Source organism: Callithrix jacchus, chromosome 3 (assembly GCF_049354715.1).
Source record: "Callithrix jacchus isolate 240 chromosome 3, calJac240_pri, whole genome shotgun sequence".
Classification (NCBI taxonomy): domain Eukaryota; kingdom Metazoa; phylum Chordata; class Mammalia; order Primates; family Cebidae; genus Callithrix; species Callithrix jacchus.
This window is the reverse complement of record NC_133504.1, coordinates 145,075,863-145,094,952: the sequence shown is the minus strand read 5'-3', so window position 1 is coordinate 145,094,952 and position 19,090 is coordinate 145,075,863. Positions and strand designations below refer to the sequence as shown.

At 38.8% G+C, this 19,090-nt stretch overlaps 1 protein-coding gene across 11 annotated transcripts in view; it reads right to left on the bottom strand.

Annotated features, from left to right (window-relative positions):
• The window catches only part of FRYL (FRY like transcription coactivator), a 282,324-nt gene that overhangs the window by 219,135 nt on the left and 44,099 nt on the right, over positions 1-19,090 (bottom strand). For 6 of the 11 annotated variants that reach the window (XM_054253360.2, XM_078367235.1, XM_078367236.1 and 3 more), the window contains exon 2: positions 6,318-6,498. The gene's annotated coding sequence lies outside the window, so the exon portion shown is untranslated. Of the gene's footprint in view, positions 1-6,317; positions 6,499-15,819; positions 15,917-19,090 lie in introns of all 11 variants that reach the window. The other 5 variants (XM_054253361.2, XM_078367237.1, XM_078367241.1 and 2 more) reach the window with 1 other exon arrangement.

Below are 19,090 nucleotides of genomic sequence, written 5' to 3'. Positions count from 1 at the left end.
CCCCTCTTAGACCATTCCCTGAGAGCTAGGATTATACTATTTGTTACCTAGTGCCTAGCCCGTACTTGAAATCTCAACAAATTTGCTGATGGGTACTCAATAAATACTTATTGAATAAATAATAAATAAAGTCCAAAATGTCACTTCAATTTCTCATCTGGGAATATGACAATACCATTACCTGATAAAGGGAACACAGGTTTGTAGATAAAGTCAAATTCATATAAAACATGTTGAACTTGCAGAAATAATGGAATAGGTCTGATGTGTACAAGTGGAGTCACTAAATGTCAAATGATCTCTTATCCAGAAGAATAAATGTAACATTAATGAAAAAGAATGAGGAAAAAGTAAAGTAAGTTGAAAGAATATCTCTGTTTAACTGTTAGAAAAAAAAGCAAATAGACAAGCGATTGATATTTCTAATGTGTAAAGAGCTTATAAAATAAAAAATACCAACAAATGGAAAAGAAGGCTAAAGAAATAGTTAGAAAAAGATATGCAAATGCCTCTTAGCCATATAAAAAGATACTCACTATTACTCATAATGAGGTAGAAATTAACACTACAATAAGATTCCATTTGGAAAGACACCCCAAAAGTTTGACAATATACTCTGCTGACAAGGTTTATGTATGGAAAAATAGGCACTCTCATACATTACTGATGGGAGCACAAAGAGGTACAATTCTTTATGAGGATAAATCTAGCAATACCCAGGTTTAAAAAAAAAAATACAAACAAGATGGGGCATGGAGGCTCATGCCTGTAATCTCAGCACATTAGGAGGCCAAGGCAGGCAGATCCCTGAGGCTAGGAGTTCCAGACCAGACTGGCCAACACAGTGAAACCAAAAAATACAAAAAAGGCTGGGCACAGTAGCTCACACCTATAATCCCAGCACTTTGGGATGCTGAGGCAGGTGGATCACCTGAGGTCAGAAGTTTGAGATCAGCCTGGCCAACATGGGGAAACCCTGTCTCCAGTAAAAGTACAAAAATTAGCCGGGCGTGGTGGCGGGCACGTGTAATCCCAGCTACTCAGGAGCTGAGGCAGGAGAATCTCTTAAACCCAGGAGGCAGAGGTTGCGGTGAGCAGAGATCATGCCACTACACTCCAGCCTAGGCAACAAGAGGAAGACTCCATCACAAAAAAAAAAAAAAAAAGCCAGGCATGGTGGCACATGCCTGTCATCCCAGCTACTCAGATGGCTGAAGCATGAGAATTGCTTGAACCTTGGAGGCAGAGGTTGCAGTGAGTCGAGATCATGCCACTGCCCTCCAGCCTGGGTGACAGAGTAAGACTGTCTTCAAACAAACAAACAAACAACACTGCATATTCATTTACCCTTTGGCCCTACAATTCTACTTCTAAGAACCTGTCCCAAACAAAATGGCAAGATGTTAAAAGATTTATATATCCACAAGGTTATGCATTTCTATTATACCATTTACGTTAGGAAAAGATTATAAACAATCCAAGTCCCCATCAACTAGGAACTGGTTAAATAATCTATGGCACATTCATCCAATGGGCTATGATACAGCTATAAAAAGAAATGAGTAATATACCACTAAGCAGTGATCCCCAGAATATTTCAAGTAAAAGAAAAAAAAAAGGATATAGTATCCTATCATTTATATAAGGAGAAATATGAATATATAGCTTGCTTATATTTTCCTTAAAAGAACAAACTAAAGTTTCTAGAATACGATTACTTATACAGAGAAGGAGAAAACAGAATTCAACTTTAGAACTATAAAACTATTATACATGATTATAAAACAAAATTACATTTAGAACAGTTATTAAATATGAAAGAAAATGAACTTAATTGTATATCCAGTTGGTGGCATAACTATACAGAGAACAATGATTAAGACTAACTTAAACAGTGTGATATCTCAGAGCAGCCCCCATGATCACACTTCCTGACACTTCCTGGTATTCACACCCTTAAGTATTCACCTCCTTCCCTTTTTTTTTTGAGACAGAGTCTCACTTTGTCGCCTAGGCTGGAGAGCAGTGGTGTGATCTCGGTTCACTGCAACCTCTACCTCCCAGGTTCAAGCGATTCTCCTGCCTCAGCCTTCTGAGTAGCTGGAACTACAGGCACATGCCACCACTCCTGGCTAACTTTTGTATTTTTAGTAGAGACAGTGTTTTGCTATATTGGACAGGCTGGTCTTAAACTGACCTCAGGTGATCCACCTGCCTCGACCTCCCAAAGTGCTGGAATTATAGGCATGAGCCACCACGCCCAGCCTCACCTCCCGCTTAGTGTAGACTGAATTGAAAGTCTTGATTCTAAGAATAGAATTCAGCTGAATACCTACATTCCTTCCTACCATCATTATTCACAATAGCCAAAACATGGAAAGAACTCAAATTATCAGTGGATGGATGAACAAAATGTGGTATATAAATACAATGGGATATCATTCAGCCTTGAAAAAGAATGAAATTCTGACACATACTGTAACATGAATGACCTTGAAGACGTTACCCTGGGTTAAAAAAGCCAGTCACAAAAGGATAAATACTGTAACTACATGATTCCACTAGAGGGGTCAAACTCTTAGAGATAGAAAGTAGAATGGTGGTTGTCAGGGGCTGGGCGAAGAAGAGGATGGGGAGTTATTTAATGGATATACAATTTCATTTTGTGAAGATGAGAAAGTTCTGGAGATGAATGATGGTAGTAATTGCACAACAATGTGAATGTATGTAAGGCCACTGAATTGTACACTTTAAATAGTTAAAATGTTAGGTTTACATTATGCACACTTTACCATAATAAATTTTCAAAAAGGATGCAGCAGGTGTGATGAGCTGTCACTCTAAGAATAAGTTGCAGAGGGCCAGGGGTGGTGGCTCACGCCTGTAATCCCAGCACTCTGAGAGGCCGAGGCAGGTGGATCACGAGGTCAAGAGATTGAGACCATCCTGACCAACATGGTGAAACCCCGTCTCTACTAAAATACAAAAATTAGCTGGGTGTGGTGGCGCATGCCTGTAGTCCCAGCTACTAGGGAGGCTGAGGCAGGAGAATTGCTTGAACCCAGGAAGCAGAGGTTGCAGTGAGCTGAGATTGCACCACTGCACTCTAGCCTGGCACCTGGAGACAGAGCAAGACTCTGTCTCAAAAAAAAGAAGAAAAAAAAAAGAGTAAGTTGCAGAAAGAGCATGGTTTCCATCTTGGATGCCTTCTCTCCCTTGCTCTGAACTAACAACCAGCTGCCCATGTTGTTAGCTGCCCTGTGGAAGCATCAAGGAATTGGTCTCTGGCCAACAGCCAGAAAGGACCTGAGACCTGCCAATAATCACGAGTGAGCCTAAAAGCACCCCAAAAGGTTAATCCTTTGTGCCCCTTTTACTTGAGTCTTGGGATGAATGCAGCCCCAGAAGATACTTGGATTGCTAATTTATGAGAGACTCTGAGCCGAAAGCATGAGCTAAGCTGCACCCCAAAGAAACTGACTCACAGCAACTATGAGATAATAATGTCACTGTGTTAAGCCACTAAGTTTCAGGGTAGTTTGTTACAAAGTAATACATAATAATATACATAGTAATTGGACTAAACATTGCCAAGAGAATGTGCTAAGTCCAAACCAATATTGCAAATTCTTTTTTAATTTTTTTAATTATTTTTATTCTCTTCATGTTTTTTTATAATATGAACATACAGAAGTAAAAATTCTATTTCTGGGTATATACCCAAGGGAAAAAAGTACACAGATCTGCCCAAAGATATATACCAGAGTATTCATAGCAATTTTCTCATGATTTTTTTTAAGGGGTCTTAGGAAAAATACTGAAATACTTACAAATAAGATATATGATGTCTAGAATTTGCTTTAAAATAATATAGGAATGGGAGAATAGTTGGTGGGGAATAAATAAACAATGTGGGCATGACTTGATAATTACTGAATCTGGGTCTGAATACAAAGGGATTGGTTATACCAGTCCATTTACTTCTGCATATGTTTCTCATTTTCCACCATAAAATTTTTAAATAAATAAGACAAAACATTTCTTTTATAGACACAAGAAAAAAAAAATCCTGAAATAAAAATAACATTCTATTTCTATGACCTTAGAGAAGAAACTGTTCCAGGTAATAATGAGGTCCAGGGCAAGAAGTGATGAAAAGTGAAAAGTAAGAGAACTTTGAGGCTCCAGTCCTGATGGACTAATGCTGGCTTTAGCTACCTGCCAAAGAATCACACTCATCTCCCAAATTTGTTTCAAAAAATGTCTGTATTTCTTTTTAAGAGACACGGTCATGCTTTGTCACCCTGGCTGGAATGCAGTGATGCAATCACAGCTCACTGCAACCTCAACCTCTTGAGCTCAAGCAATCCTCCCACCTTAGCCTCCCAAGACAGGGTCTTGCTCTGTCACCCTGGCTGGAATGCAGTGGCGCAATTACAGCTCACTGCAAGCTCAACCTCTTGGGCTCTAGCAATCCTCCCACCTTAGCCTCCTGAGTATTTGGGACTACAGGTGTGCAACTATCATGCTTGGCTCATTTTTAAACTTTCTGTAGAGATGGGGTCAAACTCCTGTCCTCAAGTCATCCTTCCATCTGGGCCTTCCAAAGCACTGGGAATTGAGGCATGAACCATCACACTCCGCTTCAAAAGGTATGTGTTTTTATAAAAGGTACCAGAACCAGAATCACCGATCTAAGGTGTAGTGACTGTGGGAAATTGCTAATGTGAAAATAATGGATGCTAGACACGTTAAGGAAGCATCATGAGAGCCACTAATATGATAGAGGAGTGGATGGAAAGAGAAGGTCTGAGTCAAATGAAGGAAAGTCCTCAAGGTCAAGGAAAGAAGGATAAGAATGTGGAAAGAAAGATACTAATTGCAAAACAGAAAGATTAACTGAAAAATGTTCTGATAGTGGAGACCTTATTCTCGCCCCATAATTCAGCAAAAATAGATGTAAAGTGTCTCTATCAGATAGGTTAGGGAAAAAAAGAAAACATATCCTCAAATAGATAAAAAAATCTATCAATTTGTTCATTATAGTTCATATATTGTTGGGATTATGAAAGCAACAAGAATCCTCACCAGTCATTTAATCTAATTTACTCATTTCACAGATGAGAAAACTGGGTCTACCAAGGCTAATTAACCAGCACTCAAGTAAACTATGTAACTAATGATTAGAACTAGAGCTAAAATGTACCCCAGTTTTCACTCTATCTACCTGCCTTTCATCCTTATCTAATACCACAGTTTCCATTTGGTAACTACTTCTCTATTATGCTAAATGTCATTATACATTTTCATTCTTAAATAGTAGGCATTGGTTGATCAACTGGCTCAAAATGAGCCTATTTCAGTCATTTTCTTTTAAAGGTCTCCCATTTCTGCTCAAGTTTACTGCCCCCCACCCACCTATTGTTCTGAGTAAATCTCAGAGATGTCTAGAAAATTTGTTTGCTAACTGATATCTACATTTCCAAAAAAAGTCAGAATATGAAAAGGCACACATAGTGCTATACTATAAAAAGAAGAGTTGGCATTGCACACCTCTCTTATCATCTCTATGAATGTACACATAATTTGCAATTGCCAGGAAGTAGGAGTGTATTCTTCAACCAATGGGCTCAAAATCCCTAAATAGATAAGACAGTAATGGCAGGCTGCGGTGGCTGGCTCATGCCTATAATCCCAACACTTTGGAAGGCCAAGGCAGGCGGATCACCTGAGGCCAGGAGTTCAAGACCAGCCTGGCCAACATAGTGAAACCCTGCCTCTACTAAAAATACAAAAATTAGCCAGGCGTGATGGTGGGCACCTGTAATCCCAGCTACTTGGGAGGCTGAGGCAGGAGAATTGTTTGAACCCAGGAGGAGGAGGTTGCAATGAGCCAACAGAGTGCCACTGTACTCCAGCCTGGGCAACAGAGCGAGATTCTGTCTCAAAAAAAAAAAAAAAAAAAAGACAGTAACAAGATAAACTAAGCCTTACAGTAAGAGACTACAGAGTACAAATAAAGGACATAAAGTGCACAGGCATAAAGTTGCTCACATATTTTTCTATTCTTTATAAACTACACATGTTCTGTGCACAGAGTGTAATATATAAAAAGTGTTTTGAAGTCTCAAAAAACCTCATGTTTTTGCTACTTTTAGATTTGATTTAGAAAAAAATAGCAAAAAAAGTACTGGTATTAACCCATATACAATAAAGGAAAGAAGGCCTAGAAAAGAGCAAAGGCTATCCAAACAACAATTATTTTACAAATTTCTGTAATTATGTTATTCTTATTTGTAAAATATACTTGTCCTTACCACTCAGAAATGGTTGTTGAGGCACAGAGTTTGTAGAAAAGACACCAAGTTTGGAAAGGATCCATCTAGAAGCTTTTTCGATCTGGAGCTTGTACTTTATAGGCACTCCGAGTGGGCACACTGGTGCAAAGCAGTAGTGAGTGAGTCACCGTGTGTGAAGCAGAATATGGAATGTTCTATGCTGGAAGATTAAAAAACAGGAAATACAGTTATTGGTAACAGCCATGCTTACAACGCGTTAACATTTTAGCAGCTTCCATATAACATATATTACTAATCAAAATTCTGCACATTCCCCAAAGGTTAAACATGACCCAGCAATTCCACACCCAGGTATATATCCCAGAGAAATGAAACCATATCAACACAAAAATATGAAAACAAATGTTCATAGTAGCATTATTGTAATGGCCAAAAGGCAGAAACAACCTAAATGTCATCAGTTGATCAACTGATAAATAAAATGTGTTATATCCACAATGGAATATTACTCTGCCATGAAAAGGAATGAAGTACTGACACACGCTATAACATGGGTGAATCTTGAAAACATTATGCTAACTGAAAGAAGCTATTCACAAAAGGCCACATATTATATGATTCCATTTATAAGAAATGTCCATAATAGATGAATCTAACAAAGAGAAAACAGGTAAGTGGTTGCCTAGGACCAGGAGAAAAAAGATAGGTGGTGACTATTAACAGGTACAGGGTTTCTTTGAGAGGGTGATGAAAATGTCCTAAAAATCTGTTATAGTAATGGTTGCACAAATCTGTGAATATAAAAAAGCCTCTAATTGTACGCTTTATTTATTTGAGAAGGGGTTTGACTCTGTCACCTAGGCTGGAGTGCAATGGTGCAATTATAGCTCACTGCAGCCTCAAACTCCTGTGTTCAAGCAATCTTCCTGCCCCAGCCTCCAGAGTACCTAGAACTACAGGAGTATACCACTATGTCTGATTAATTTTTTTAATCTTTTGTAGAGATGGAGGTCTTGCTGTGTTGTCCAGACCAGTCTTGATTTCCTGGCCTCAAGTGTTCCTCCTCTCTTGCCTCCCAAAGTACTGGGATATCAGGCATGAGCTACCATGCACAGCCTTAAATTGTACACTTTAACTTAGTGACTTGCACGGCATGTGAATCTCAATAAATCTGCTACTTTTAAAAAACTATAGTCTATAACTTCCTAACTACTAACCAACATCTGACACATTATTCTATATCACCTTATAACTCCATATGAGAAAAGCATTGAATACAATGATAAAATCATTCTTGTCAATCCTAAAACCATGAACAAGCAACAAGTTCTGAGCTTCAATTTCTTTGTTGGGGAAAGCAGAGTCCTCTCTGGAACACCACATCATTTTCCTCCCAATAACAAAGTTGCATGCTACAGTAAATTGTGTTTACTTTAAAATCAGTTTATGTCCACTGTGCTTACTACAATTACATAGTTTAGTTACATATTACATCAAAAATGAGTGCAAAAATAAATGCTTTGCCTCTAAACATTAAGTTGTGTAATTTAATTAAGGCAAGTCACATTAAAAACATTTTAAAGAAAATGTCTTGGCTACACATCAAAAGACTGGTGAAATATAAGCATTCATACACATAAAATATTTAAGGTATGTATCTTTCTTTCTGATTTTAAACAAACATTCTATTTAGCCAACCCAACCACAGGTATATTATATAGCCAATATTGTGTAAAAGAGCTTCTACTCTATACGTTATTTGTATAAAAGATGAACAAAAGTGCACTACTATTATTGCATGTCACACTCTAAAGTGTGACAATTGACTCTAGTAAATTTGAATTCTCTCTTACAGAAGCTTAAACTTGTCTACTCTTCAAGTCCCCAGGCACATTACAGTCCCACTCTATACAGATACCTTCATCTGCTAAACTGAAAAAGGTTGCCTAATGTCAACCTTTCAAATTCAATTCAAGACTGCTAAGTCCGTCCTTGTGCTCATAGGCTCTATGTGTGAAGGCATTTTTATTTCCACATATCTCTCAGAATTCTCCCTTTTCAAAGCTACATGTGACCTACATATTCATATACATGTGACCATTATGCCCCTCCTCACCACACACACACACAAAAAGTGTTACTTACAATCATGCCCCATACACTCCTCCCTTCCACTTCATTTCCACTTACATTTGTGCTTCTCCCTTCTCACCTCCCAACTTAGTCCTCAACTATCAGCCATTTGCACTCTGACCCCAACTACTTCCTAACGACCGCAAAAAAATTCCAAGTGGTCACTCTAACTGGTCTCTGGCCTCCCCTCTCTCACTACTCCAATGTGTCTCAGATACTGCTTTGCAATGCGTAACTCTGATCACAAAAACCCCAGGCGTGGTAATTCAATGGTGCCTCCCAATGCCTACAGAATACAGTTCAGAAATTCATTAGCCTCATCAAGATGCTCATGGAAGGGACGACATTGCCAGCCCATCTCCCGAATGTTATCCAGACTTCAGTCAGGCTGAACTCTATGCTCTGTGCAAATATATCCCATGCCTTCCTATACACAGATCTAATGCATGCTTTATTCCATCTGGAATGCCCTCCCTTTGTTTCTATGTATTGAAATTCCTCTAAAATCATCTTTAAAGTAGAAAGTCGCTTTTCCACTCAGAGCCTCAGGTTTCTCAACTATAAAATGAGAATAACACCTTCAAGGCTGCTATAGAAAAATGACAAATCATTATTGGTATTAAGTATTGTTAAGCATATACTTAGAATAATTGCTGAGATAATACTCAGAAAATGTTATTACTCTTGTTCCCTAAACACAATAAGTGATCAATAAATATATTATAAATTGACAAAATAAAACAATAGAAATATCTTTTCCAGCCACACTGTGCTCTTTGCTCACCATCAACAGTGTAAGGTTTGACACCTCTGGAAGTTAAGATGCTAAAAATTTTTAATAACGTTTTCATTTTATGGGACTCTCATACAGATTCATGACGCAAGAACAACCACCTTCTATTTCATGATTTGGTCAGGAATAACTGGAATAACTTGATTCACTGATGGCTTACCAAAACAATTTTATCACTTACTTTTTTTTTTTTTTTTCTTTTTTTGCATTTCAGGTTTTGGGGTACATGTGAAGAACATGCAAGATAGTTGCATAGGTGCACACGTGGCAGTGTGATTTGCTGCCTTCCTCCCCTTCACCTATATCTGGTATTTCTCCCCATGCTATCTCTCATTAATTCCCCACCCCCCACTGTCACTCCCCTATTCCTCCCAATAGAACCCCAATGTGTAGTGCTCCCCTCCCTGTGTCCATGTGTTCTCATTGTTCAACACCCACCTGTGAGTGAGAACATGGGGCATTTCATTTTCTGTTCTTGTGTCAGTTTGCTGAAAATGATGGTCTCCAGGTTCATCCATGTCCCTACAAAGGACACGAACTCATCATTTTTGTTGGCTGCATAATATTCCATGGTGTGTATGTGCCACATTTTCCCAGTCCAGTCTATCACTGATGAGCATTTGGGTTGGTTCCAGGTCTTTCCTATTGTAAACAGCGCTGCAATGAATATTCATGTGCATATGTCCTTATAGTAGAACGATTTATAATCCTTTGGATATATACCCAGTAATGGGATTGCTGGGTCAAATGGAATTCCTATTTCTAGGTCCTTGAGGAATCGCCATACTATCTTCCACAATGGTTGAACTAATCTACACTCCCACCAGCAGTGTAAAAGTGTTCCTATTTCTCCACATCCTCTCCAGCATCTGTTGTCTCCAGATTTTTTAATGATCGCCATTCTAACTGGCATGAGATGGTATCTCAATGTAGTTTTGATTTGCATTTCTCTAATGACCAGTGATAATGAGCATTTTTTCATATGTTTGTTGGCTTCATGTATGTCTTCTTTTGCAAAGTGTCTGTTCATATACTTTGCCTACTTTTGACTGCAAGGCTGATTCAATATACACAAGTCTATAAACGTAATTCACCATATAAAGAGAATCAAAGACAAAAACCACATGATTGTCTCAATTGATGCAGAGAAGGCCTTTGACAAAATTCAACAGCCCTTTACGCTAAAAACCCTCAATAAACTCGGTATTGATGGAACGTATCTCAAAGTAATAAAAGCTATTTACGACAAACCAATAGCCAATATCACACTGAATGGGCAAAAACTGGAAGCATTCCCTTTGAAATCTGGCACTAGACAAGGATGCCCTCTCTCACCACTCCTATTCAATATAGTACTGGAAGTTCTAGCCAGAGCAATCAGGCAAGAAAAAGAAATAAAGGGTATTCAAATAGGAAAGGAGGAAGCCAAATTGTCTCTATTTGCAGACGACATGATTGTATATCTAGAAGATCCCATCGTCTCAGCCCAAAATCTCCTGAAACTCATAAGCAACTTCAGCAAAGTCTCAGGATATAAAATCAATGTGCAAAAATCACAAGCATTCCTATACACCAATAACAGACTGAAAGAGAGCCAAATCAAGAATGAACTGCCATTCACAATTGCTACAAAGAGAATAAAATACCTAGGAACACAACTAACAAGGAATGTAAAGTACCTACTCAAGGAGAACTACAAACCACTGCTCAACGAAATAAGAGAGGACACAAACAGATGGAGAAACATTCCATGTTCATGGTTAGGAAGAATCAGTATCGTGAAAATAGCCATACTGCCCAAAGTAATTTATAGATTCAACACTATCCCCATAAAGCTACCGATGATCTTCACAGAACTGGAAAAAACCACCTTAAACTTTATATGGAACCAAAGAGAGCCTGCATAGCCAAGTCAATTCTAAGCAAAAAGAACACAGCGGGAGGCATCACACTACCGGACTTCAAACTATACTACAAGCCTACAGTAATCAAAACAGCATGGTTCTGGTACCAAAACAGAGATATAGACCAATGGAACAGAACAGAGGCCTCAGAGGCAACACTACATATCTACAACCGTCTGATCTTTGACAAACCTGAAAAACACAAGCAATGTGGAAAGGATTCCCTGTTTAATAAATGGTGTTGTGAAAACTGGCTAGCTATGTGCAGAAAGCAGAAACTGGACCCCTTCCTGACACCTTACACTAAAATTAACTCCAGATGGATTAAAGACTTAAACATAAGACCTGGCACCATAAAAACCCTAGAAGAAAATCTAGGCAAAACCATTCAGGACATAGGAGTAGGCAAGGACTTCATGACCAAAATACCAAAAGCAATGGCAACAAAAGCCAAAATAGACAAATGGGACCTAATCAAACTCCACAGCTTCTGCATGGCAAATGAAACAGTCATTAGAGTGAATCAGCAACCAACAGAATGGGAAAAAATTTTTGCAGTTTACCCATCTGACAAAGGGCTGATATCCAGAATTTACAAAGAACTAACACAGATTTACAAGAACAAAGCAAACAAGCCCATATCATTTACTTTTTAAAAATTACAGTAAAGGCCAGGCGCAGTGGCTCATGCCTGTAATTCCAGCACTTTGGGAAACCAAGGTGGGCGGATCACGAGGTCAGGAGAATAAGACCATGAAACCCCATCTCTACTAAAAATACAAAAATTAGCTGGGTGTGGTGACGTGCATCTGTAATCCCAACTACTCAAGAGGCCGAGGCAAGAGAATCGCCTGAACACAGGAGGTGGAGATTGCAATGAGCCGAGATGGCGCCACTGTACGCCAGCCTGGTGACAGAGAGACTACATCTCAAAAAACAAAATTGCAGTAAAATACATATAGCATATAATTTACCATCTTAACTATTTTAAAGTGTACATTAAAGGCTGGGCATGGTGACTCACACCTATAATCCCAGCATTTTGGGAGGCCAAGGTGGGCGGATCACGAGGTCAGGAGTTCAAGACCAGATCAGCCAACATGATGAAACTCCATCTCAAGTAAAAATACAAAAAATTAGCTGGGTGTAGTGGTGCATACCTGTAATCCCAGCTCCTCGGGAGGCTGAGACAGGAGAATTGCTGGAACCCTGGAGGTGGAGGTTGCAGTGAGCCAAGACTGCGCCACTGCACTCCAGCCTGGGTCACAGAGCAAGACTCCATCTCAAAAAATAAAATAAATAAAATTAAAATATAAAAATAAAAAATGTACATTAAATACATTCACACTGTTGGGCAACCATCACCACCATCCATCTCCAGAACTTTTCATCTTACAAAAGTGAAACTCTATACCCACTACAGTCAACCCCATTCTCTCTGTCACAGCCTGCCAGTCACCATCCTATTTTCTGTCTCTATGAGCCTGACTACTCTAGTTACCTTATGTAAGTAGAATCATGCAACGTTTGTTCTTTTGTAACTGGTTTATTTTACTAAGCATGATGTCCTCAAGATTCATCTTTGTTATTAACTTTTTGTATAAGAACTCCAAAACCACACAGGGTCATAGTTTAAACATACTCCAGCTGAGGTAGATTCTATGGCACTACACCACCGATTTGGAAGATTCAAGTTACAGAAAGAAAGAGAAAAGGAGAACAGCAGGCACTTAATAATTAGGTATGTTGCCAGTTATTCTGCTAGGTGTATTTCACACACAACTTACTTAAGTCCAAACAACTCTAAGGAGGTAGATGATTATTATTCCCAACTGAAAAATGAGAAAAAGATTCAGAAGAACACACAACATCAAGTAGGCCTCCCATGTCACTATCCTATTTCCATTTTGTTCTCATTATAGAACTCATCATTATCTAACATATACTTGGTTTTATATACTTCTTTAATTCCTTATTGCCTTTCTCCCTAACTAGAATATAAGCACCTAAGGCCACTGTATCCTCTAAACCAGCCTAGAATCAGAGAGGTAGAGAGTGGAGGGGCAGGAATGAAGAAGTACAAACCAAGTAATGTTACAAGGGAACCTTCCCACATGTGCACACTTTTTTGTGCACATGTGGGACATTTTGTTTGTTTGTTTTATCGGTTGAGTTTGGCTGGACATGGTGGCTCACACCTGTAATCCCAGTACTTTGGGAGGCCAAGGCAGGAGGATCTTGAGCCCAAGAGTTTGAGGCCAGTCTGGCAACATAGGGAGACCCCATCTCTATACAAAATTAAACAAATAAAAATACAAAATAAAAGGTTGAGGTCATTATCCTAGTGGAAAGGTCACATTTATACAATAAAATTGTGTCGATGATACACATAGCTTAAAACTTGAACATCTTATCATCTCTAATTACTGTGCTGAGACTCTTGCCTCCATATGTACATTTCTCTCTCTCTCTCTCTTTTTTTTTGAGACAGAGTCTTGCTCTGTCCCCCAGGCTAGTGTGCTGTGGCACAATCACTGCTCACTGCAACTTCTGCCTCCCTGGTTCAACCAATTCTCTCTGCCTCAGACACCCACCACCACTCCCAGCTAATTTTTGTATTTTAATAGAGACGAGGTTTCACCATGTTGGCCAGACTGGTCTTGAACTCCTGACCTCAGGTGATCTGCCCATCTCGGTCTCCCAAAGTTCTGGGATTACAGGTGTGAGCCACCACACCCAGCCCATATGTATGTTTCTTAGATGCTCAGAAATGGGGATTTTTTTTTATGGCCAAAGATACATTTAGATGTGTTTTTGTTCTGGTTTTTGGAGTGGGGAGTTGAGTAAGGGATAGAAGATAAAATTCCTTGGTCTCCAGTGAGCCCAAATTCTATCATCATATACTTGTCTTCTGTGAATTTTCGTTGTTCTTAATCAAACGACCTGAGGAATTCTTCCCTGCCTTCTGGCTGAGATCAAGGGTAGTGCCTGAGGACTTTACTACTAAGCCTGAATTAACAACAGGAGGCAGATACTAAGTTGTGATAGTCTATTTACAATATATGCTCACTAGAATAGTAACTATACTTACAGAAATACAGATTTCCTTCCTCTGCTTCAGAATAAAACTAAATATTCCTACTACCATGCTGCTATATTCTATCCACTAACATTTGTTAAAACTTTTGTTAAAACCCAAAAAATTAATGACTGAATACATACTAACTTTCTCAAGCTATATTTTTCCATAATCAACTACTTCTACAATTAGAAAAATCTGAAATGTTATAATGAAAAATCAGGATTTTTAAGGGCTTTCAATGAATAAATTCTCATTTGTAACATGTCTACATTTCCCATAAACTTATTGTTTGCATAATTTCTTCTGATCACAGTACAAAAATATGTTAGTCATAAAAGGAGTACTGTGTTTACAAAATAATGTTATCTTCACTGATGTAACAAGAAGTAAGGGTTTCCTTTTTGTGGTAAACAATGGGCCTTGGGAAGCACATTCCCTGTTAAATGTCTTTTACATTTTTTAAACACAACTGGTTCAACTTCCTAATGATCACCATTTACCAGAAATGTGAAAGGTAAAAATCCATCATGATACACAATAAGACCAAGCAGGCCAAAAGGAGAAAAATAAAATTATAATGGCTCTCTGAGGACACAGAAGTAGAAAATACTTCCAAATCAACACTACTCATCTCTTAACTGCCATTTTAAACTGAGAATATCAGTTTCAAGGTGACAAAAATCTCACATCTTTTTTTCTCCCCTCCTAAGGGATATGGTCGGCAAATTCAACTATCCTCCTTGGATGTCTAAAGGACCTCAAACCTAACTGGATTTTTTGTTTTTGTTTTTGAGACTGGATCTTGCTTTGTTGCCCAGGCTGGTGGGCAGTGGTATGATCACAGCTCACTGCAGCGTCAACCTCCTGGGCTCAAGTGATCCTCCCACCTTAGCCTCCTGACTAGCTGCAACTAAAAGCACATGCCACCATGCCTGGATAAGTTTTGTATTTTTAGTAGAGACAGAGTCTCACCATGTTGCCCAGACTGGTCTCAAATGCCTGGCCTCAAGCAATCCACCCAGCTCAGCCTCCCAGAGTGCTGAGATTACAGCCATGAGCCACTGTTTCCAGCCTTAACTCTTAATATATCAAAATCTTTGCCTGCTCCCAGCCGTGCTCCTTTCTAAATAATACCATTCTTATAGTTGCTAAGGCCAAAAACCTAGCAGTCACATATATTTCCTTTCTTTCCTTCACACCCCCACATCTAATCCATCAAGTTGTGTCAACCCTATTTTCAGAATACTGTATAACCTAACACAGACCACTTCTCTCCAGATCTACTGCTGCCACTCTAGACACAGCCACCATTATCTCTGTCCAAACAAATCAAGGAGACTCTTAGCTGATGATATTCTTCCACCTACTCATTTCCCATTTCTCTGCATAATAACCAGAGTGATCTTTTAAAAGATCACTATTTATATATAGCCAGGCATGGTAGCTTACACTTGTAATCCCAATACTTTGGGAGGCCAAGGCAGGAGGATTATTTGAGCCCAGGAGTTTGAGAACAGTCAGGGCAATATAGCAAGACCCCAACTCTACAAAAAAAATTAAAATAAAATAAAATAACAAAAAATATGAGGTGGGTACAGTGGCACATACCTGTAATCCAGCTAGTTGGGAGGTTGAGACAGGAGGGTTACTTTAGCCCAGGAGGTCAAGACTTCAGTGAGCCATGATCTTGCCACTGTAATCCAGCCTGGGAGACAGAGCAAGATCCCATCTCAAAAAATAACTTCAATTTGAAATTACAATTTAAAAATAAACAATACAAATGTATTCATTCCACCAATGCTCAAAATCCTCCACTAGTTTCACATAAAATTCAGGGGAAAAAGTCCATGGTCAAATGTCACTGACTTTCCCATTCTCCTATTCTAGCCACACCAGTTTTCCTGCTATCCCTCAGACTCAAGTTTATTTCCATGTTAGGCCTGTGGGCTTGCTAACCCCTCTGCCTGGAAAGCTTTTCCCTTGAGCATGGCTTGCCTCCTCACTTCGTTCCGATCACTGCAAATAATACCCTCCAAAGAGGCCTTCCCACATACCCTATTTAAAATAATGGACACCATCACTCTCTAAGCAAACTTAATTTCTCATCATCAAGTTTATCATCCAATATTTGTTTATTGTTTGTCTACCTGACTAAAAGGCAAGCTCCAGGAGGGTAGAGGCTATCGTGTAGATATTTATAACCCCCAATATCATCTCCTGGGTTACAGGAACTCAATAAACATTTGTTGATTACACAAATGATACCCATGATAAGAAATGATAAGAAAAAAAAAACACCAATATGCAGACTTTCAAACAGTTAATTCAATAAAATACATACATTTCCACTGTGCTGCCTTTAGAAGACTTTAGAACAGTGCAGAATGACAGGGAAAGGGAGGGAAATATGTTGCCTTCAGCACATAAATCCAATATATTTGAATACCTTATTTTACATCCATGTTGAGATGGAACCTAATGTCTCCAAAAAAAACAGATTTGAAATTGTTCTTCTTCCTGTTAAATACTGGAATCAAACTTTATCCAAACAAGCTTAAAAGGAGAAGCAATATTCAGATGATAACCTAAGAATACATATTTGATTTAGCTCCCTGTTCCATTATCCCTCAAGATAATGAAATCAATATAAAAGAGAAAATTCAAGCATCATTAGAAATTAGAAAGGGGTCTCACCCCTCACCTAAAACTTTGAGTTTTCACAAAGACATTTTAAGGTAAGAGAAAGGGGAATCAATCTGCCTTTACATCAGCCGTATCTGCTGTGCTCCACTCCACAAGCCTGCCCACCAGGCTACTCCACTAAGGTGAGGCCCAGAAGAAAATGGCCCACACTTAATCACTCCCCTCCATCAGATTCTCTGCGCTAAATACCGACTGCAATCTTCAATAGATTCCATCTATCCTCTGAGAGAGAGAATACAATCTCATGCCAAGCTGTGATACAGCCTGTGCTATTTATCAACACTATTAATGTGTACAGTCGTACTCCCTTATCCGGGGTTTCATTTCTCAAGGTTTCAGTTAACCTCAGTCTAAAAATATTAAATGGAAATTTTCAGAAATAAACAATTCATAGGTTTTAAATAGCACATCATTCTGAGTAGCATGATGAAATGTCACGCTGTCCTGCTCCATCCCGCTCGCTTGGGACATGAATCATCCCTTTGTCCAGTGTGTCCACACTGTCTATGCTACCCACCCTCTAGTCACTTTGAAGCAGTCTCAGTCATCAGATCCACTGTCACAGTATCACAGGGCTTGTGTTCAAGTAACCTTTATTTTACTTAACAATGGTCCCAAAGCACAAGAGTAGTGATGCTGTCATACTGTTATAATTGTTCTATTTTATTGTTAATATTGTTGTTAATCTCTTACTGCACTTAATTTAGAAATTAAACTTTATCAGACTTACGTATATATGGGGGGGAACATAGTATACATAGGATTTGGCAGTATCTGAGGTTTCAGGCTTCTACTGGGGTCTTGGAACACATACACTGAGGATAAGGGGAAACTACTATATAGGGGGAAAAAAATCACCAATCTTATGACAAGAGTTTACAGATACAGAGGACTGGTGAAATTCTCAGAATTTTAGAAATAATGACCATGAAATTCTTAACAAAGATGTGAAAGGCAAAACTACTTGCTTTTCTAAGATAGTTCTTTTTGTGGGGGTAAGTGGTGGGATAGTCAGGCTTACCAAATCAGCATCTGCAATCAGGGTTAGAGACGGTAAGACACTCAAAATAACACGAACCAAGTAATCAGAAAAATAAAGATACAGAGGTCATTAACAGCATTATCCATTTCCCCCTCTCCTTCTGGGCATAATGAAGGATTTTACTTTCCTTTTCCCTCTTGAAGTTAGACACAGTCATGTGACTTGTGTTGGCCAATGAAATGTGAGTAGAAGTGACCTATACACTTCCATAGATGCATTTAACTGTTGGGCTCTGAACCTCTCTCTTCTGCTTTCTCAGTAATTGATGACTCATTTGTTCATATAGAGGTGCAATGCTTGCCTTTACAGGAAAGACAACTTTCCCTGAAAGGTATAAACTTGATATGAATGAGAAATAATAATCTTTGTGTTTTAAGTGACTGATAATTGGAGAATTGTTTTCTTATTGCACCACAAGCTAACTTAGCTTAACTAGTATATTAGTTATTTGAAACTTCCAAGGCTGGGTGAGATGGCTCCCACCTGGAATTCCAGCACTTTGGGAGGCCGAGGTGAGTAGATCACATGGTCAGGAGTTTGAGACCAGCCAGGCCAATATGGTGAAACCCTGTCTCTACTAAAAATACAAAAATTAGCCAGAAATAATAGTGTGTGCCTGCACTCCTAGCTACTCAGGAGACTGAGGCTTGAACCCGGGAGGCCAAGGTTGCAGTGAGCTGAGATCATGCCACCACACTCCAGCCTGGGCAACAGAGTGATACTCCATCTCAAAAAAAAAAAAATTCCAATAAAATTATCAAAATTCAGCAAATCAAGAAAATCTGACAGGTGCAGATAGTTTCAGAGATGGACATAAAAACATACAACTATGACATCAATAATGAGAAATTGATTATAACCACAGAAATAAAGGGTTTTTTTCACGGAATGTGTCTTTGGAATCAATAATCTCATCTCAATTTTTTAAAATGTTTAAATAGTAGACTACCTCTGCAAGGATACACCAGAAACTTATTATATTGTTTGCTTCCATAAAAGAATACTGTATAGCAACTTAAAAAAGAAATGGGAAAAAGAATTCTGGTTTCTGATCTGACCTGAAAGAAGCTTGGAAGTCATCATTCCAAAATAAGTAAAAAGCAGGACAAACTGGAAAAAAAAAATCAACAACTC